General features: G+C 43.9%; 1 protein-coding gene and 1 long non-coding RNA gene across 8 annotated transcripts in view; one reads left to right on the forward strand and one right to left on the reverse strand.

The window, feature by feature from the left end:
* The window catches only part of grm8 (glutamate metabotropic receptor 8), a 713,612-nt gene that overhangs the window by 20,048 nt on the left and 671,795 nt on the right, over nucleotides 1–21,769 (forward strand). For 3 of the 5 annotated variants that reach the window (XR_010006674.1, XM_062982304.1, XM_062982303.1), the window contains exon 1: nucleotides 20,014–20,233. The exons of 1 other annotated variant lie outside the window; for it this stretch is intronic. The gene's annotated coding sequence lies outside the window, so the exon portion shown is untranslated. Of the gene's footprint in view, nucleotides 1–20,013; nucleotides 20,234–21,769 lie in introns of those variants that run through there. One more of the 5 variants, XM_062982301.1, reaches the window with a different exon arrangement.
* Nucleotides 567–20,636, reverse strand: LOC134299456 (uncharacterized). 3 transcript variants are annotated; one of them, XR_010006676.1, is made up of 3 exons: nucleotides 20,346–20,636; nucleotides 3,453–3,867; nucleotides 567–1,059 (listed from the first exon to the last, which is right to left on the reverse strand). It is a non-coding gene; the product is annotated as an uncharacterized LOC134299456 (long non-coding RNA). The 3 variants fall into 3 exon arrangements; XR_010006675.1 differs by having other exon boundaries at nucleotides 3,629–3,867; nucleotides 20,346–20,597; XR_010006677.1 differs by lacking the exon at nucleotides 20,346–20,636 and adding an exon at nucleotides 9,311–9,463 and having other exon boundaries at nucleotides 3,629–3,867.

Genomic DNA, 21,769 nt, shown 5'->3' on the forward strand with positions numbered 1-21,769 from the left:
AAGTAGGTTGTGAGTATCTATCTGGGCTTACCTTACAAGGGATTACAAGGTTAAACCCTTGTGCCGGCAGGACTTCTAATCTGAAGGTTGGGTTGCTGACGTGGAGGTTGCCGGTTCGAATCTGGAGAGAATGTAGATGAGCTCCCTCTGTCAGTTCCACCTCTCCGTGAGATAAGCCTCCCACAAGGATGGTAGAACATCAAAACATCAGGGGTCTCCTGGGCAACGTCCTTGCAGATGGCCAATTCTCTCACACCAGAAGTGACTTGCAGTTTCTCAAGTCACTCCTGACACACACAAAATAAAATGTGTAGAGATTATGTATATACAGTGTTCCCTCTCTTATCGCGGGGGTTACATTTCAGGACCATCCACAGTAAGTGAAAATTCACAAAGTAGGGACTCTATATTTATTCTGTGTGGAGGAGAACAAACCACAGACCACTTACTAAAATGCAGTCTGTACTTTATTTTAGCAGTTACAATATACAAGACACCGGCAGAGAAGAACCCTTCCCTCCCCCCCCTCTCCCTTTATTTCTCCCCCCCTCCTCCAAAACCCTTTGCACACCGCAAAAATCCATGAAACAGTGAAAATACCTCGATAAATGTGTACATTAATATTAATGGAAAACCCGCAAAATAGTGGACCACAAAGTAGTGAGGGAACACTGTACACTGAACCCAGAACAGGGATGGGAAAGTGTGGGAACCTAGGAGGCTGCATTTGCCCCTCTCAGGAAATTATAATGCAAAAATAAGAGGACACATTGGAGTCTCAGAGTCCTCTTTTTTCTTTTCTACTTCCTATTGCAGAAAATGACTCTAAGGACTAAAATGGGACCAAAAACATGGCAAAGCATGCCCATGTTGTCTAGGAGGCATTTTTGAGCCATTCCTATAGTTGTTTTCTGTGGGATATGCAGGTGAATCTGTCCATTAATAAGAAATTACTGAAATTGTAGTCAAAACATCTGCAGGATAATAGTCCTTTGGTCTCATCCAGCTAACCTTACCATCTGAAGTTCTTCTGTCTTGTAAAGTAGCTTCTAATACAATCTGTAATACAACCAAGAAAAATGTTTAATACTTCCCACACTTTGAAACTACTGCTATTTTGGATTCATTGTCTTTCATTCTGAATTTTCATGGGTCATTCTTACACATCTGAATCAAATGGTGAAATGAATGTTTAATATTCTCAGTGTTGAAGTAGAGAGCAATTTCAAGTTGAATTGTAGTGTTTAAGATCGGCATTCAAAATTTGGCAAGGCTTTGGAAACATATAGACAGCTCTGGGAATATATTCCAACTTGTGCACTTGCAAGCACCAAGTTCTGATGTACTTAATGTTTCCTTCTCTAGACAAGGGAATGACTGCCAATGCCTGGCAACCAAAGAATTATAGTTCAGAGATGCTGTTTGACTGCAGAATAAGTGCTGATATTTCAGGATTATGTATGAGTACCTGTGGATTAGTTTCCATTCTTGGACATTGTCAAGCTCAAACAAGAGTTTGGAAAGTTGCCTTTAAAAGTAAGCCCTTATAGCTACACTTTTAAGCCCAAAGAAACAGTGGGATACCATTACAGCTGAGAATCTTAGAAAAGTAATCTTTACTCTCATGTTTCTCTGAGGTACCTACAAAGTGGTTTTGAGTTCACTTCTGACTTGCATTCTACAAATGATTGGCCCACTTTCCTGCCAACCATCTTGTTGTCACCAACACACAATGGAACATGTGACAGCTCTAGAACTCTGTGATTAAACTGATTTTAATGTGTGTCACCCTGTGGTCCTTTTAGAGAAGACGAGATATATATTTTGATAAATATAAACCAAGTAGTTATTTGCAATTGGTTATTTCCAGGTACTAGCTAAAATAGGGAGCCCTACATTACTGGACTATTGGTATGACAGGTCAGAGGATAGAAACATGGAAGTGCTAGTTGGCTCACCCAGCTTATCAACAATCTCTTGGACCATGTAGTGGGATACTCCTGTGTTTATTTTGAAGTTGCCGCTTTTTATGACTTGTTGATGAAAGCCATCCAGATGCCATCTGAAATAGACTATTGGTCTTTGGCATACCTGCTTACTCAGAAATTCAAATTGCAGAAAAAGATATTCTACCTAAACATTAAGAAGAACTTCCTGATGATAGGAGATGTTAGACTGTGGAATATGCTGCCTCAGGGCATGGTGGAGTCTCCTATGGAAGTTTTAATGTGGAGGATGGATGGTCGTCTGTTGGGGGTGCTTTCAATGTATTTGCCTGCATGGCAGGGAGTTGGTTTGGATTATCCTTGTTGTCTCTTCCAACACTATGATGCTATCTTATTATTCTTAATCCTGAACATCTAAAAAGTTAGTATTTCAGTTTTGGTACCTTTGTGGTTCTCAACCTTTTGTTCCTCAGATTTTTGAGGCTTCCACATCCAGGAGCTCACCCAACTGGGCTAGCACAGTTGTTTAAACCTCTTGCTATAGATGATCCTGCCAACCGAAAGGTTGACAGTTCAAGCCCGGGTTAGGGTGAGCTCCCAGTGTCAGCCCAGCTTCTGCTCTCCTAGCAGTTTGAAAACAGCAATGTAAGTAGATAAATAGGTACCATGTTTTCCCAGAAATAAGACATTGTTTGATATTTATTTTTCCTCAAGACATACTATGGCTTATTTTCAGGGGATGTCTTATTTTTTATTAAGTATGGTGCAACAATCTGCATTTATGGGATGCTCTCTCTTGGTTCAGTAGTAGACTGCTTGCTGAAGCTATCCCCCATCTCCTGGTGTTTGAATGGCATGAGATAGACCCACAGACTGCTTTTGGTCAGTGCTGGGGAGCAGCAGCTTTACTGGTGTTTGTGGGGGGTGGGAGAGACCCATATACTTTTGCTGGTTGGTGCTGGGGGGAGAGACCCACAGTGATGAGTAAAAGGCCTCCAAAGCGTTACTTCTTCCCCCTGAGGACACACAATACCCAAAACCGAGCATACTGTTCTTCACTTCAACTGAGACTTTTACTTTCACTTCCTATGTCTCCCTCCATGCCTCAGCTTGCAGCACACAAGGAACAACTGGAACCTGACAGGGGGAGCTGACCTTGTATGCTGCACAGCCATGCCTATCACTATGTCTTATTTTCAGGGTATGGCTTATATTGTGCAAATGCTTAGAAATCCTACTATGGCTTTTTTATGGGTATGTCTCATTTTGGGGGAAAGAGGGTACCACTTTGGCAGGGAGGTAAAAGGTGCCTTGAAAAACATGTTGGCAAAAACCCGACCAGGAAAGGGGTCCAAGGATGACATGGCTCTTTGGCGTGGAAAATGAAACAACAGCAACCCCCCCCCCCCCATGGCCGATTCAAGCACAGCTGGATGTCAGAAATGAAAAGAGGGAAGCCTGCCTCTGTTTATGTATAATGGCATTGAATGTCTGCCATATATGTACCTGTAATCCACTCTGAGTCCCCTCGGTGAGACAGAACGGAATATAAATAACGTTTATTATTATTATTGTTGTTGTTGTTGTTGTTGTTGTTGTTGTTGTTGTTTACATGGTAAGTTGATCTGAAGGCTGAAGTCCAACATATCTGAAGAGGCAAAACCAGAAAATTTCACTATTACCTGCAGTTAGGTTTGATCTTCATATATTTTTGTAATCCAAGGATGAGAAACATGTTGACAGCTCAGTGTTGGACCCTAGATGCCATCAACCCTGGATGATTGGGCAAGTTGCCAGGTGTTGATGGTGATTCGAATCCAACAGCATCTGGATTTTCACAGTTCTCCTTCTGGTCTAATTCCTTTGAAAGCTGTCTGAATATGTTTTCCATCTTTTGCCAAAGAGCTGGGGATTTCGCTTGCTGTAATAAATATGATGGATGTCACTTATAAAGGCATTTTGGAAATGATTAGACAACATCTCTCCGCCTTATGGAAAAAGGTGTATAATTACGACATCATTATGAAGCTAGATGGCAGAGAACATTTTTGGCCCACATAGAGTACACTAGTAAATTATCTCATCATTATTCCAAAATGGTTGCAATAAGAATGGCAGGCTTGAAGGATCTTGCAAAGGTCCTAGGACCATTCAGGTCACTTCTTTGCCAACTTGCTATAAAGGTAGGAACTGATGAAGAACAAGAAGTATTACATGGCTTCAGTGGGATGTATTGATTCTCAAAAGATTTTACCAATTAATTTCCTGCTCCAAGAAATTCTTCAAAACCTTAAATGTTATTGAAGACTATTTGCTGTGTAAGACCTATACTGTGCACAATTCACGTTTTTGCACAGTAGTAGTAGCAAAAGTAGTATTAAATTGAACTAGAGATGCTGTTTCTGTGCAGAGATTTGCTTCCTAAGCAGAAAATGCTGTAGTTGGAGACTTATTCTTCATAAAATCTGAATTTGTTTTCCTATGAAAAAGACCTTTTATAAACACGAAACAGAATATAATGTTTCTCCATAAAAATGTCTGTCTTTTGTGCAGAATAAGTCATGCTAGTCCATGATTCTCCTTGCTGGGGTTTCATGATACTTAAGAAATCATTTCCTAACTATTTTGGATCTTTCAGTTTCTAAGGCTTTAAGCCATAACCTCAGATCTTTAGGGGCAAGAATTTGCCTTTAAATACAAATATCAACCATTTACTTAAAAATGTAATGGCTAGGGATAACAGAGGTTAACAGAGCACTATCTGGATTTGTTCAGTGTGCCAAGTGCTTTACAAACACCCTAATTCTATGACTTCATAGTGGAACAAAGTTTTACACTGAGTGAAAGATAGGTTGGTTAGAAATATTACTACTTTGGACTAGTATTACTCAAATCCTTTACTCGGTCATTGTGATTCTGTCTGAATGGGGTTGAACTTCAGTTAATCAATTTAACATGAAATTCCTTGGTGGAATGATCAATTAGTAAATATCTCAAGAATGGGACAAAACTTTACACCAACAAAAAAGAGGCCAAAATGCCTTTGCTCTGTGTTTTGGACAGACATTATCACATAACGATTAAAACATGGACTAAACAGAGCAACACTGCAAAGTCATACAAAAATAAGGAAGTCTTCCATTGTGGATCAGTCTCCTTGTAGGTAAAGGGAAAGAAAAGACAATATGTCTTTTTTGGCTTCATTCAAATTAGTTTATTAGTTGTGGACATTTTAAATAAGAAGAAAAATATATTAGCAGTTCTCTGTTATAGAATGGAAGCTTGGGATGACTTCATGCCCCTGAATGCTCTGAAAAGTACAGCACAAGATGAATTGATTGTGGGTATGTGGCAATCCCACGAATTGGTTTTCTTAGGTAAGGAATATTTAAGAGGCAATTTGGCCAGTTCCTTCCTCTGTATAGCCTACTGCACCTGGGATTCATTTTGTTGGAAATAGTAACCTTCTTCAAGCCTCCACTAGTTATTTGTTATGTATATAATTCAAATTGCTTACTGTAATGCATATGTGTATATTGGTGTGCAGTTTTCCTTAACTCCTTGCTGTGGAAGGGGCTGCAGACCATATGATCAGAACTGGGATTGTTCAGGACTCAGACTACATTTTAGAACTGTATGCTTAGAGACTTCAGTAGGAACAATTGTATGCTTTCAGACTCTCTGTACAGACTCCATATTAGATACTTGGAACAGAAAGATGCTTTAGATTATGGACTGTTGATTCTAAGAATGATGCCCTGTGTTACCTACACAGAGAAACTACTTCAAATCTACTTGTAGGTTGAGGTAAAGGTTTTTCCCTGACTTTAAGTCTAGTCGTGTCCAACTCCAGGGGTTAGTGCTCAACTCCATTTCTAACCCGAAGAGCCGGCATTGTCCGTAGACACCTCCAAGGTCATGTTGCTGGCATGACTGCCTGAAGCACCGTTACCTTTCCGCCAGAGTGGTGCCTATTGATCTACTCATATTTGCATGTTTTCAAACGGTTAGATAGCAGAAGCTGGGGCTAACAGTGAGAGCTCACCCCACTCCCCAGATTTGGACAGTCAACCTTTCGATCAGCAAGTTCAGCAGCTCACCGGTTTAACCCACTGCACCAACAGGGGCTCCTAATCTACTTGTGCCTTCAAGATCTTTCTGATTTATAGCAACCCTAAATTGGGGTTTACAAGAAAGGTAAGCAACTACAAGTGCATCTACTCTGTAGAATGGATGCAGTTTGAGACCACTTTAACCACCATGGAATCATGGAATCAGTAGTTTTACAAGGCCTTTAGCTTTCTCTGCAAAAATTCCACAGCATTGAGCCAAGACAGTTAAAGTGTTGTAAAATTGCATAAATTCTACAGTGTATATCCTAAATTCCCAAAATGGGACACATGCCCTTCAGGGTGGCAATATAATTTTTAAGTGGGGCAATTCAAGAATTAGTTATTTTAAAAACAATGTTTTGTCTTTCTTAATGTTCTAAGGGCCTCATGCCCAGCGCATGTATGTATGTGTGTGTGTGTGTGTGTGTGTGTGTGTGTGTGTGTGTGTGTATATATATATATATATATATATATATATATATATATATATATATTGTGACATACACAGTTTTAAAATTAAAATCAGAATGTACACAGCAGTCAGCTTGTGACAGTGGAGATTAAAGCTATTTTATATCCATCATTTCGGTTCTCTATTGTGTTTTGAAGCTTTCTTTGCTCTTTTGCACATCACTTCATATTACTATTATTATCATCAGTACTTCAACTACACTGCGTAACAACATTTGATTTTTTTCCATTCTGAAAGTGTTATTTCCTGTTTAATTGTGGTACTTATTTTGAAAGTGCTTGTTATACTCCAGAAACTTTGTTTTTTGTGATTGTCACTAACTCTGTTAAATTGTGTTGTTGAAGGCTTTCAAAGCCAGAATCACTGGGTGGCTGTGAGTTTTCCAGGATATATGGCCATGTTCCAGAAGCCTTCTCTCCTGACGTTGCACCCACATCTATGGCAGGCATCCTCAGAGGTTATTAGAAACTATTCAAGTGGGGTTTATATATCTGTGGAATGTTCAGGGTGGGAGAAAGAGATCTTGTTTATTTGGTAAAGGTAAAGGTTTTCCCCTGACATTAAGTCAAGTTGTGACCAATTATGGGTGTTGGTGCTCATCTCTGTTCCTAGGCCGAAGAGCCAGCGTTGTCCATAGACATCTCCAAGGTCACGTGGCTGGGATGCCTGCATGGAGTGCCGTTACCTTCCCACTGGAGCAGTACCTATTGATTTACTCACATTTGCATTTTTTCAAACTGCTAGGCTGGCAGAAGCTGGGGCTAACAGTGGGAGCTCACTCCGCTCCCCGGATTCGAACCACCAACCTTTTGGTCAGCAACTTCAGCAGCTCAGCGGTTTAACCTGCTGTGCCACTGGAGGCTGTCTATTTGAGGAAGGTGTTAATGTTTCAATTGGCCACTTTGATTAGCATTGAATAGCCTTTCAGTTTCAAGGTCTGGCTGCTTCCTGCCTGGGGGAATACTTTGTTGGGAGATGTTAGCTGGCCCTAATTGATTTATGTCTGGAATTCCCCTTGTTTTCTGAGTGGTGTTCTTTATTTACTTGTATACTTACTTCAGTCTGGAAGCAGCCAGGCTTTCACACTTGTCTCAAACTGACAATCGTTCTTTCTCCCACCCTGAACATTCCACAGATATATAAACCCCACTTGCCTCATTTCCAACAACCTGACAACCTCTGAGGATGCCTGCTATAGATGTCAGGAAAGAATACTTCTGGAACATAGCCATACAGCCTGGAAAACTCACAGCAGCCTAGTGATTCCGGCCATGAAAGCTTTCGACACCACACACACACACACACACACACACTTACACACGCATATGTATTTTAATGCATATATATACAGTAGAGTCGCACTTATCCAAGACTCACTTATCCAAGGTTCTGGATTATCCAATGCATTTTTGTAGTCAATGTTTTCAATATATCGTGTTATTTTGGTGCTAAATTCGTAAATACAGTAATTACAACATAACATTACTACGTACTGAACTACTAATGTTTTGCTTCTTAATATGTAAAATCATAACCTAATTTGATGTTTAATAGGCTTTTCCTTAATCCCTCCTTATTATCCAAGATATTCGCTTATCCAAGCTTCTGCTGGCCTGTTTAGATTGGATAAATGAGACTCTACTGTATATGCATTAAAATATGAAAAACCCTTTGTGTCATTAAACTATTAGAATACAATATTAAAACAGGATGTTTCAGAGTTGAGAGGTGTTAGCTGGCCCTGATTGATTCATGGCTGGAATTCCTCTGTTTTCTGAGTGGTGTTCTTTATTTACTTATTTACTTGCTTCAATCAGGGCCCGCTAACACCTCCCAACCAAGGATTCCCCCAGGCAGTAAGCAGCCAGACCTTGAAGCTGCAAGGCTATTTGATGCCAATCAAGGTGGCCAATTGCAACATTCACACCTGCCTGAAACAGACAAAGAGTTCTTTTTCCGGGTTGTTGTATGTCTTTCGGGCTGTGTGGCATGTTCCAGAAGTATTTTCTCCTGACATTTCACCCACATCTATGGCAGGCATCCTCAGAAGTTGCGAGGCATGGATAAACTAGGCAAGGAAGGTAAATATACATCTGTGGAGAGTCCAGGGTGTGACAAGAGTCCTTTGTCAGTTGGAAGCCAGTGCTAATGTTTCACTTAATCACCCTAATTAGCATTGGAAAGGTTTGTCTCTTGCCTGGGGGGCATCCTTTGTTCAGAGTCATTAGCCGTCCTTGGGGCTCCTCTGCCCTCAGAGTTCTTTTTCCCACCCTGGACTTTCCACAGATATATAAACCCCACTTGCCTAGTTTCCAACAAACCTCATAACCTCTGAGGATGCCTGCCATAGATGTGGGTGAAACGTCAGGAAAGAATGCTTCCAGAACAAGGCCATACAGACTGGAAAACTCTCAGCAATCCTGTGTTGAATTGGTTGAGACCAGGCATGGGCAAACTTCGGCCCTCCAGGTGTTTTGGACTGCAGCTCCCACAATTCCTAACAGCCTACCGGCTGTTAGGAATTGTGGGAGTTGCAGTCCAAAACACCTGGAGGGTCGAAGTTTGCCCATGCCTGGTTGAGACTCTAGGACAGGCATGGACAAACTTGGGCCTTCCATGTGTTTTGGACTTTAATTCCCACCATTCCTAACAGCCTCAGGCTCCCCTCAGCCGCTTAAGCACACTCAAGAGACTAGAATGAGGCTGGATTCTGTTTCCCGCTCTTTCTCTCCTTTGCCGCCTTCGTTGGGGTTCCCCTCTTCTTGCCTACGTCACCTCACCTTCTTGCCTGCGTCACCCTTTCAGACTCCCGCCTGAATCTAAATCTGAACCGCAGGCGGGTGTCTTTTTCCTCGGCCGCCCTCTTCTCTCGGCTGCAGTGGGTTCGCGAGAGAGACCTTGTTGAGAAAGAGACGGAGGGAGGGGGAAATGGCCCAGCCCGCCTCCCGGCTTGGGAGAAAAGCAGCTGCAGTTGCGGGCGGCCTCCTCCAGGTGGCGCTTGATCACCGAGAGCGGCGACAGGCGGCCGAGAAGGGACCTTTGGGGAACGAGCCGTCTTTACAGGATGAACTCTGTTTACAGAGGAGCCTTAGTATCCGTCTCAGAACCTAAAACGCCGTGGCTGCTCAAGTCCCATCCTAAAAGTAGGTCCCTTTCTAACAGCAACATCTTTGCCTTTTGGATATTCTGGAATTTCTGGGCGGGGATGTCATTTCAAGCCATGTATGGTGGGAATCCGTGTAGAATCCGTGGATAATGAGTGCTCCTCTTAGGCTGCCACATAATACAGTTCGAACTGCATTCTGTTGTTTACTACACTGACCATATCTTGTAATATGCTGCTTGGACTTCATTCTATTGGTCTACACTGACCATATACAGTAGAGTCTCACTTATCCAACACTCGCTTATCCAACATTCTGGATTATCCAACGCATTTTTGGAGTCAATGTTTTCAATATATCGTGATATTTTGGTGCTAAATTCATAAATACAGTAATTACTACATAGCATTACTGCGTATAGAACTCCTTTTTCTGCCAAATTTGTTGTCTAACATGATGTTTTGGTGCTTCATTTGTAAAATCATAACCTAATTTGATGTTTAATAGGCTTTTCCTTAATGCCTCCTTATTATCCAACATATTCACTTATCCAACATTCTGCCGGCCCGTTTATGTTGGATAAGTGAGACTGTACTGTAGTATAAAATCATGCATTTGAACTGCATTTTATGGGTCTACATTGACCATATAATGCAATATAATAATATTATAATGGAATACAATATTATACTACAAATAATACAGTATAATAATATTAATTATATATTATATATTAAATGTAATATTACTAATAATATTACCATATATAGTAGAGTCTCACTTATCCAAGCTAAACAGGCCAGCAGAAGCTTGGATAAGCGAATATCTTGGATAATAAGGAGGGATTAAGGAAAAGCCTATTAAACATCAGATTAGGTTATGATTTTACAAATTAAACACCAAAACATCATGTTATACAACAAATTTGACAGAAAAAGTAGTTCAGTATGCAGTAATGTTATGTTGTAATTACTGTATTTACGAATTTAGCACCAAAATATCATGCTATATTGAAAACATTGACTACAAAAATGGCTTGGATAATCCAGAAGCTTGGATAAGCGAGGCTTGGATAAGTGAAACACTACTGTAATGATATAGTACAATATAGTACTTTAATGCTTATATCGTGCTATGCTAATAATATATTGTATGTTCATTTGATTTGTAAGCCGCTCTGAGTACCCTTCGGGGTGAGAAGAACGGGATATAAATGCAGTAAATAAATAAATAAATAAATATGCAGTTTGAACTGCTTTCTGTGAGTCTGCGCCAGTGGTTCCCAAACTTATTTGGCCTGCTGCCCCCTTTCCAGAAAAAATATGACTCAGCGCCCCCTGGAAAGGGGGGCATGGCTTAGAGGAGTGGGTGTGGCTCCTGCTCAAGAGGGCAGGGCTGAGCCTCTCCCCTAGTCCAAGATGCAGGGCTGGGAGGGGGAGGTGGGCGGGGCCACAAATGGGTGGCCAGGACTGGGATGGGTGGAGTTACTAGCTCTGAGGCAGGGCTGAGCTTCTATCCCTGTCCTGTGCACCTGCCAGGACACGGGGTGTGGCCAGAGGAGGGGGCGGGGCCTCTTCCCAAGTGCCTGACGGGAATGAACCTCTATACCCCGCCCCTGTGTTCTAACAAGCGCCTCAGGGGAGGTATTCAGAGGCTCTTGGGAAGAGGCCCCACCCCTGCCCCCAGCCCCACCCTTTAGTCCTAAAGGGCCTCTCAGGAGAGGTATAGAGGCTCAGCCCTGTCTTGAGCTCTTGGAAGGAGGCCCCGCACCTTTCCTAGCTCTGCCCTGTGTGTCCCAACAAACGCCGCAGGAGAGGTATAGATTCTCAGCCCTGTCTCGAGCTCTTGGGAAGAAGCCACGCCCACTCCTCTAGCTCCATCCCCTGTCTGTCCTAACAGGCACCTCAGGTGCTCAGCCGTGTCTCCAGCACTTGGGAAGAGGCCCCGCCTTCCCCTGGCCTCGCCACTGTCTTCTTAGGTGCCATCACCACCCCCCTGGATCACTGCAGCTCCCACCAGGGGGCGGTAGCATCCACTTTGGGAATCATTGGTCTACATCGACCATATAATGCAATATGCATTTTGAACTGCATTCTGTGAGTCTACACTGACTGTATAATGTAATATCATGCATTTGAACTGCTTTATATGGGTCTACATTGATCATACAATGCAATATCATGCATGTGAACTACATTCTATGGGTCTACACCAGGCATGGGCAAACTTTGGCCCTCCCGGTGTTTTGGACTTCAGCTCCCACAATTCCTAACAACCTACCAGCTGTTAATACTAATAATAATACCATATAATTGTATAAATTGTAAGCCGCTCTGAGTCCCCTTCGGGGTGAGAAGGACAGGATATAAATGTAAATAAATAAATAATAAATAAATAAATTTTTGACTTAGGCTCGCCCAAAATCTGAAATGACTTGAAGACACACAACAACAACAATCCTAATTAACTTGACTATCTCGTTGGCCTGAAGCAGGTCCACACTTCCCATTGAAATCCTGATCGGTTTGTGTTGGTTAAAATTGTTTTTATTTTTAAATATTGTGTTTTTCTTTCATTGTTGTTGTTGTTATTGTTGTTTTTGCACTACAAATAAGATATATGTAGCATGCATAGGAATTTGTTCGTATTTTTTTTTCAAATGATAATTCGGCCCCTCAACAGTCTGAAGGATTGTTGACCGGCCCTCTGCTTTAAAAGTTTGAGGACCCCTGCACTAGAGTATGAATCCACTTTAAAATTGGTTTCTGACTCCTGCAGAATTCTGGGGTTTGTAGTGTGGTGAGGCCCAGGACCTGTCTGGCTGAGCTATTTAAAGCCTCCTCCCTAAGGTTGATTTAAAGTTGATCCAAGCTCTAGTGTGATGAGATCCCTTGGACTATTTTGAGCCAGAAACGGAAAAAAAATCACTTCGCAAATGGAGAATATCTCCTTAGTTTTATGTTGCAGGGTCACGATTTTGCCAATGACCAGGGGTTGTTTTACTGGGATTTTACATGTATGGTTGTTTTTATACTTATTTATTTATATTTGTATATTTGTGTACTAGTTCAAGTATAAATATATGACATAAGTATAAAAACAACCATAGATGTAAAACCCCAGTAAAACTTGTATATTTGTGTACTACAGGAGCCCCCGGTGGTGCAGCAGATTAAACTGCTGAGCTGTTGAATTCCCTGACTGAAAGGTCAGGGGTTCGAATCCAGGGAGCTGTGTGAGCACCCGCTGTTAGCCCCAGCTTCTGCCAATCTAGCAGTTCGAAAACATGCAAATGTGAGTAGATCAATAGGTATCACTCAGGTGGGAAAGTAACAGTGCTCCATGCAGTCATGCCAGCCACATGACCTTGGAGGTGTCTACGGGCAATGCCGGCTCTTCGGCTTAGAAATGGAGATGAGCACCAACCCCCAGAGTCGGACATGACTAGACTTCATGTTAGGGGAAAACCTTTACCTTTACTATATTAGTGTACTGTGTAAAGGTAAAGGTTCCCCCTTGACATTAAGTCTAGTCGTGTCTGCCTCTGGGGGGTGGTGCTCATCTCCATTTCTAAGCCGAAGAGCCGATGTTGTCCATAGAAAACTCTCCAAGGCATGAGTGCATGAAGCATCATTACCTTCCTGCCGGAGCGGTATCTATTGATCTACTCACATTGCCATGTTTCCGAACTGCTAGGTTGGCAGAAGCTGGAGCAACAGCAGGCGCTCACTCTGCTCCCGGGATTTGAACCTGGGATCTTTCGGTCTGCAAGTTCAGCAGCTCAGTGCTTTAACACACTGCGCCACCCGGGCTCCTAGTGTACTGTGTATTGTGGTTTATATGTGGCACTATAGTGTTTCTGCGAGCCGCCCTGAGTCCCCCTGGGGAGATGGTGGTGGGTACAAATACAGATTTATTATTATTATTATTATTTGTGTGCTGAGAGAGGCATTTAGCAGTAATCATTTGAAACTCTAACCCCTCCATTCAGTTCACCTCCCCTTAGCATTGTCTCCCTCCTTTTCTACAGCCCAGCGCTAACAGGCGGGTTTGATTTCATCTCGCTTTCCGATGAAAAACACAACAAAATAACTGTGAAGGCAGCATTTTTTGTTCATGCCTGTTGGTGGTCTCAGGAAAGGGGAAAAAGAGGGAGAGAGAAAAATGTGGCGTGTGCACAGGAATGCCCGCTGAGGGGCGAGAGGAATGTGTGTTTGAGAGAAAAAGGAGCAGAAGGCTCAGGATTCCCCTTTGCTCCGGTTTTCAAGGCTGCGGCATTTGCCCAGAGTGTTGTGCCTATGGGGGATTGTCCTGGATTGGGAATGAGGCGGGGGGGGGGGAGGAGGGCGGGGAAAGCTTATGTTTACTCCCCCCCCCCCCCCCATCTCCTTGCCTCCTTCCTTCTTTTGCCTGTTTTGAGCTTGGCGAATCGGGGCTTCCCAGAGCAAAGATGTGAGCTTGGCGATTCAGCACCGCGGACAGCGCCACAAGTGCTTGCTTTACGGGGCGGGAGGAGGAAGAAGAGGCGGGTGAGTCAGGCAGAAAGGGAGGGAATGTATCGTAATGTCTATCTGCATCACCATCTCAGCGCCCCTCGGAAACGCCGCAACTTGGAAAGCGCATGCATCAAGTTGAGCCCGAGCAGAGTTTGTGGACTGCAACTGGGGAGGGGAAAGAGGGAGGGAGAAAAAAAGGAGAGCCTAAGGAGAAGGGTCGCTAGACTTGCTATCCCTTTCCTCAGACCCCAGGGCTGCTTTTTCTGGAGGAACTCGGTCCCAACTCTAATATTCCTTGGAAGGAGGCATCGCCTCCCACGGGAGCCCTAACCAGGCTCGGCTGCATTGAGGGTGGGATTCCTTCCTTTCCTTGCAGCCTGGCTGAGCAGCTCAATCTCTCTTTCTCTCTCTTTCCTGCAACGCCCTCCAGAAATTTGGAGAAAGACTCATCTGGGGCGATGTGTGGCAGGAATTATTATTATTTATGATCAATTATTATTATTATTATTATTATTATTATTATTATTAAAGTAAAGACTTTCTGTATATATTTCAGATTTTAATATTAATCCGTAGTATGGTTTTACATAGGATTTGTGCTACATTAGAACAGTAAAGACAAATATCACTTAAGTCAAATAAACATGAAATATTAAATAACCAAAAAATAAATTAAGATGTAAACACTAAACTAAAAACACTAAACCAAAAGGTCCCAGGTTCAAATCCCGGGAGCGGAATGAGTGCCCGCTGTTAGCCCCAGTTCCTGCCAACCTAGCAGTTCAAAAACATGCAAATGTGAGTAGATCAATAGGTACCGCTCCAGCGGGAAGGTAACGGCGCTCCACGCAGTCATGCCGGCCACATGGCATTGGAGGTGTCTATGGACAATGCTGGCTCTTCAGCTTAGAAATGGAGATGAGCACCAACCCCCAGAGTCGGTCACAACTGGACTTAACGTCAGGGGAAACCTTTACCTTTACTTAAACATAATAAACATCATAAGACAGAGCCAAACTAATTCTATTAAAAATAGTCATAAAATGACAAATCCAAATCAATATACTCCATCAAGGATCCAAATACCAGTAAACAGAACTTCAAGGTAGACATGGTTAATTATAAGCAATAGGTGAAACTTATGCATCAGTGTATCATAGGGCCAGGAAGTGGATAAAGTTCAGAGCAAGGTCTTAGTTGACAATGAGGGGAGGAAGGGATCTAGGGACTAATCTTGCTCAAAAACCTGCAGGAACCACATAATACAAGTGAAATTATCTATGTATGTGTGTGGCTGGGGTGTCCACTTACACAGACAAGCTGCTGCCTCCACAAAGAGCTATAGCTCCCACTACACCAATGGCCCTCTTTCTAACAACATTGCAGGTTATAGTGAGCTCTGTAAACATGTCCAATGTCCTCCACAAACACCATACTGCCTACCACCCAAGTGAAGGCCTTCATACCAGGACAATTTCCTCCCAGATTTTCTATTTTTCCTCCACCACAGACATTTCAGTGTTCCTTATTCTCTCCATTGGTGTGGAATTTACATGACCCCACCCACTGCCTCTCCCATAATCCTTTCCTATTCCTTTCTGTGGCCTACAGCAAACAGAGGAATTGATCAGCAACTGAACATACTAGAGAGGTTTCAGGGAGAATTCACTATGATTTATAGGAGTTGTAGGTACTGGGATGTATAGTTCACCTGCAATCTAAGAACACTCTGAACTCCACCAGCAATGAACTTGGAACTAACTTGGCACACAGAACCCCCATGACCAAGAAAAAATACTGGAGGTCTTTGGAGGGATTTATACTCTAGGAGTTGTAGTTCACCTAAATCCAGAGCGCACTATGAACCCAAACAATGATGGATGTGGACCAAACTTGCCATGCATACCTGATATGCCCAAATTTCAATACTGACTTCAATATGAAGTCAAAACAAAAATAATTTATGGTTGGGGTCACCATGAAATGTTTGAAGTCACTTCTGGAGACATGCCACATTATCACAGGATGTCTACACTCCACACCACTGGAGAAATTGTACTGTTTAGCCGGCATTGCACAACCTGACATCCACTGGAAGTAGCAGCCAGCAATGAAAGGACCAAGGCATTGACATCTCTGGCCCACCCCCTGTTTGGGTATCAGACAGCATGCCAATGCCTTAAATCAAGAAATAGTTTTCTAAGATCTACAGAGATAACCGCAGGAACACCTCAACAAGCAAGAAGCCAAAAGTGGCAGGTTAAAACAGTGGATGATGCCTGACGAAAGACTCCCTCCTGGGCACACAGAAGACTGGGTGACTTGGAAGGCACTGACCAGACTGCACTCTGGCACCATGAGATGCAGAGCCAATCTTAAGATATGGGGCTACAAAGTAGAGTCTTCAACAGGCATGGACAAACTTTTTGACTTGGGGGCCACATGGTGGGCTGGAGCAGGGTGGGTGGGCTGGGCAGGAGAGAGGGGGGAGGCCGGGGGGGCGGGGTTGGTGCAGGGGGGTAGAGTTTCACACATGGCAGCTTGCCTGCTCCATGGCCATGCCGAGGAAGTTGTGTTCATCAGTTGTGCTCATCAGCACCAGCCCTGGGCAGAGCCTTTTCCTGGCCTGCACCTTGGCCTCAACTGCCACGGACTCAGTTGTCCTTGCCAGCACACTCCCCTTCTTATGGGCCTCTGCTCCTGGTGACAAGAAAGGCAGCTCCTCCTCCTCCACCACCACCACCACCTGGACATATGATTGCCTAGGGTTCTCCTTTCCTTCACTTCTGCTCCTGTTGTTCTTCTTTCTGAGGGGGAATGTGCCCTTGAGGAAGGTGGCGGAGGCAGAGAAGGAGGAAGAGAAGGTGAAAAAGGATCCGCCTTCCTTGTTGCCAGTGGTGGAGGCCTGGAAGAAGCAGAATGTGCTGGCTCCATGCGCACCAGTGAGGAGCAGTTAAGTCCCATGGAGGTGCAGGCCAGGAAGAGGCTCTGCCTGGTGCTGGTGCTACAACTGTGTGCGACTTCCCTGATCTCCTCTCAGCATGAGGATATGGGCAGGCTGCCACATCATCATGCTCATAGATAGGGCCTTCTCAGTGTTGGCCTCACAGCTATGGAATTCCATTCCCAATGATATTAGATTGGCCCCCTCCCTCCTGGTTTTCAGGAAAAAAGTTGTCCTGGCTTTGGAACCAGGCATTTGGGGAATAATGCAATACCAAACGGACATAAATGCAGCAGCGTGAAGAATGACCATGGGTTTAGGGCTATGTTTTTAATAGTTTTGTTGCATTTATATGTTTATTGTTTAATATGGGAGCCCCGGTGGCGAAGTGCGTTAAAGCACTGAGCTGGAGACCGAAAGGGCCCAGGTTCAAACCCCGGGAGCGGCGTGAGCGGCCGCTGTTAGCTCCAGCTCCTGCCAACCTAGCAGTTCGAAAACATGCCAATGTGAGTAGATAATAGGTGTCTACGGACAACGCTGGCTCTTCTGCTTAGAAATGGAGATGATAACCAACCCCCAGAGTCAGACATGACTGGACTTAACGTCAGGGGAAAACCTTTACCTTACTTGTTTACTTGTTTAATATGATGTTTTTATACACAGTTTTTTGCAATGTGGCACTGAACTGGCCAAATTGTAAGCTGCTCTGGGTCCCCTTGAGAGAAGATCAGGGTAGGAGGATAGTGAACAAACAAACAAACACATAAAAGTAAAAGAGAAGAGGGCCTGAGAAAAGAGCGCAGAAGGCCGCCTCCGGGCCTACGATTGTCCATACCTGGTCTACAACATGAGAGTGTGGAGAAGAGCAAACCACAGACCACTTTTTACAATGCAGTCAGAGCCCTGCCACATGCACAATGGAGGACCTTCTTACAGCAACACCAGAGACACTCCAAGTAGCCAACTACTGGTTATTTATTTATTCGTGTCAAAAGCATTGCATAATAAATAAGTTTTAAAGCAATAAAATAAAGGAATCACAAACAGCTAAATAGTTTTAGACCAAAAGTGGGCAACAGCGACTGCATTGTCCGTAGCGTTAAACAACAACTCCGTACATGAGGCAGGGCATTGTGGGCAAGCATACATATGTGGAGTTCAGGTTGTTGTATGTTTTCCGGGCTGTATGGCCATGTTCTAGAAGTATTCTCTCCTGACGTTTCGCCCACAACTATGGCAGGCATCCTCAGAGGTTGTGAGGTATGGAGAAACCAAGCAAGGAAGGCCTATATATATCTGTGGAAAGTCCAGGGTGAGAGAAGAATTATTTGTCAGTTGGAGGCCAGTGTGAATGTTGTAGTTAATCACCTTAATTTGCATTGAATAGCTTCATCTCCTGGCTTCTTCCTGCCTGGGAGCATCCTTTGTTCAGAGTTGTTGGCTGCCTCTGGTTCCCATGTCTGGAACTCCTCTGTTTTCAGAGTGTTGCTTCTTATTTACTATTCTGATTTTTGAATTTTTTAATACTGGTAGCCAGATTTTGTTCATTTTCATCGTTTCCTTCTTTCTGTTGAAGTTGTCCACATGCTTGTGAATTTCAGTGGCTTCTCTATGTAGTCTGACATGATAGTTGTTGGAGTGGTCCAGCATTTCTGTGTTCTCAAATAATATACTGTGTCCAGGTTGGTTCATCAAGTGCTCTGCTATGGCTGATTTCTCTGGCTGAGTGAGTCTGCAGTGCCATTCATGTTCTTTGACTCATGTTTGGGCGCTGCGTTTGGTGGTCCCTATGTCCACAGCTGCATGGTATACGGTAGACTCCTGCAGAGGTGAGAGGATCTTCCTTGCTTGGTTTCTCCATACCTCACAACCTCTGAGAATGCCTGCCATAGATGTGGGCAAAACGTCAGGAGAGAATATTTCTAGAACATGGCCATACAGCCCGGAAAACATACAACAACCCTGTGATCCTGGCCATGAAAGCCTTCGACAACACATATGTGGAGTTGTTTGGACAACAAGGTGGACTGTGGATTCCAGGTAGTGTCATCTTGTCAGGTTGTCTTTTGATCTGCCCACTCCGCTTCTGAGTCTGTTTAGGGACTTCCAAGTTGCCCATTCTTGGTTTGCCCCTTATGGGGGGCCATCCAGTTGGAATTACAGTAGAGTCTCACTTATCCAACATTCGCTTATCCAACGTTCTGGATTATTTAACGCTTTTTTGTAGTCAATGTTTTCAAAACATCGTGATATTTTGATGCTAAATTCGTAAATACAGTAATTACTACATAGCATTACTACTTATTGAACTACTTTTTCTGTCAGATTTGTTGTGTAACATGATGTTTTGGTGCTTAATTTGTAAAATCATAACTTAATTTGGTGTTTAATAGGCTTCTCCTTAACTTCTCCTTGTTATTCAACATATTCACTTATCCAACGTTCTGCCAGCCTATTTATGTTGGATAAGTGAGACTCTACTGTACCTGGTTTAACTGCCCAGTGGGACACTCTTGCTGTTGCTGGTGGAACATCACTTTTTTTTTTTTTTAGTTACTGGTCAAAGGATAATAATTTAGCATAATGCCAAGTTTTTTTTTAACTTTGTGTTTTCAAATACATTACAACTTGTCCCCTGGATCCGCTTCTGACACCCTAAACAAAGAAATAACCTGGCATGGTGTGAGTTGCAGTTCACCCACAACCTTATGCGTTCTGTACATTCGGAAATGGACTTTTTCAAACAACCCGGGCAGCGCCGCCGGGTGCCCACGCTAGCTAATAATAATAACAAGCAGGGCGTCTGTGTTGCTTTGGCGGCGAGCGGGCGAGTGGTGGATCCCAAGCTTTGCAGCAGTGCCGGGATCGCCCTGCCTGCCTCGTCCCGATCTCCTACGGAGGAGGAGGAGGGGAGGGGGAAAGAGCGACGGCGTCGGCGGGAGGAGGCGGAGAATCGGTGGGAGAGAGAGAGAGAGAGAGAGAGGCGCGCTTGTGGAGTGGAATTACCTAACCCTCCTCCTCCTCCTCTTCTCTGTCTCTTCTCTTCATCGCCTCGCGATCCCCCCGCTGACCTCCCTCTCTCTCTCTCCGCCGATCCGGGGAGCGCCATGGAGCTGCGAGTCTCGCCCATCGATCGGGGGAGCCGAGGTCGAGGAAGAGGTCTGTGTTGTCTTCTTCTCTCTCTCTTTTTTAAGGGGGGTGTTGGACTGCGGCGAAAGGGAGGGGTCTCCCCGACAAAAGGGGAACCGTTTTACCTCCTCTCTCCACTCACCTGAGCCGGACTTTGGGAGCCCTTGGAAGAAAGTGACCGCGATCAAACAGGCGTCCTGTTTGTTGTCGTCTTGGAACCCTGCGACCCAGATCTCCCCCCCTTTGACACCCTCCAGGGGCGGTTTTTCCCCGACTCCACCTCATCTCTCTGTTGCTGCTCTGATTCGGATTGGCACGAGGTCTCTCCGGTTTGCCCCGTGTGTCGGGTTCAATCCGGAGCGTTGGAATATCATCTCGGGTGGGAGATGTGGGATCGAGAGTTGCCCAGCCCTCAAACTTCCCCGTGGAAAGGGGCAAAGCCGAGACTTTGGGAGGGAAGTCCATTCGGATCGGAGGATTTGTAATTTAAGTCGCTTGATGCACTTCCTTTCTTCATCCCTTCGCTTTAAGGCTTTTTTTGGGGGGGGGGGGGAGGGGGGGAGTGAGAAGCAAGACCACCTTATGGAAGAGAAGGAGAAGGGGCTTTCATGGTCGGGATCACAGGGTTGTTGTGTGTATTCCGGGCTGTATGGCCATGTTCCAGAAGCATTCTCTCCTGACGTTTCGCCCACATCTACCTTATGGAAGAGGAGAAGGGGAGAATATGTGTTGTCGAAGGCTTTCATGGCCGGGATCACAGGGTTGTTGTATGTATTCTGGGCTGTATGGCTATGTTCCAGAAGCATTCTCTCCTGACGTTTCGCCCACATCTATTTTATGGAAGAGGATGAGAAGGGGAGAATATGTGTTGTTGAAGGCTTTCGGGATGACAGGGTTGTTGTATGTATTCCGGGCTGTATGGCTATGTTCCAGAAGTATTCTCTCCTGACGTTTCGCCCACATCTACCTTATGGAAGAGGATGAGAAGGGGAGAATATGTGTTGTTGAAGGCTTTCGGGATGACAGGGTTGTTGTATGTATTCCGGGCTGTATGGCCATGTTCCAGAAGTATTCTCTCCTGACGTTTCGCCCACATCTATGGCAGGCATCCTCAAAGGTTGTGAGGCATGGAGAAACTAGGCAAGGAAGGTTAATATATATATGTGGAGATATATCTGCAACATTCACGCTGGCTTCCAACTGACAAAGAACTCTTCTCACACCCTGGACCCTCCACAGATATATACAGTAGAGTCTCACTTATCCAACACTCTCTTATCCAACGTTCTGGATTATCCAACGCATTTTTGTAGTCAATGTTTTCAATACATCGTGATATTTTGGTGCTAAATTCGTAAATATAGTAATTACTACATATCATTACTGTGCAGCGAACTACTTTTTCTGTCAAATTTGTTGTATAACATGATGTTTTGGTGCTTAATTTGTAAAATCATGACCTAATTTGATGTTTAATAGGCTTTTCCTTAATCCCTCCTTATTATCCAACATATTCGCTTATCCAACATTCTGCGGCCCGTTTATGTTGGATAAGTGAGACTCTAC

Source organism: Anolis carolinensis, chromosome 5 (assembly GCF_035594765.1).
Source record: "Anolis carolinensis isolate JA03-04 chromosome 5, rAnoCar3.1.pri, whole genome shotgun sequence".
Taxonomy (NCBI): Eukaryota; Metazoa; Chordata; class Lepidosauria; order Squamata; family Dactyloidae; genus Anolis; species Anolis carolinensis.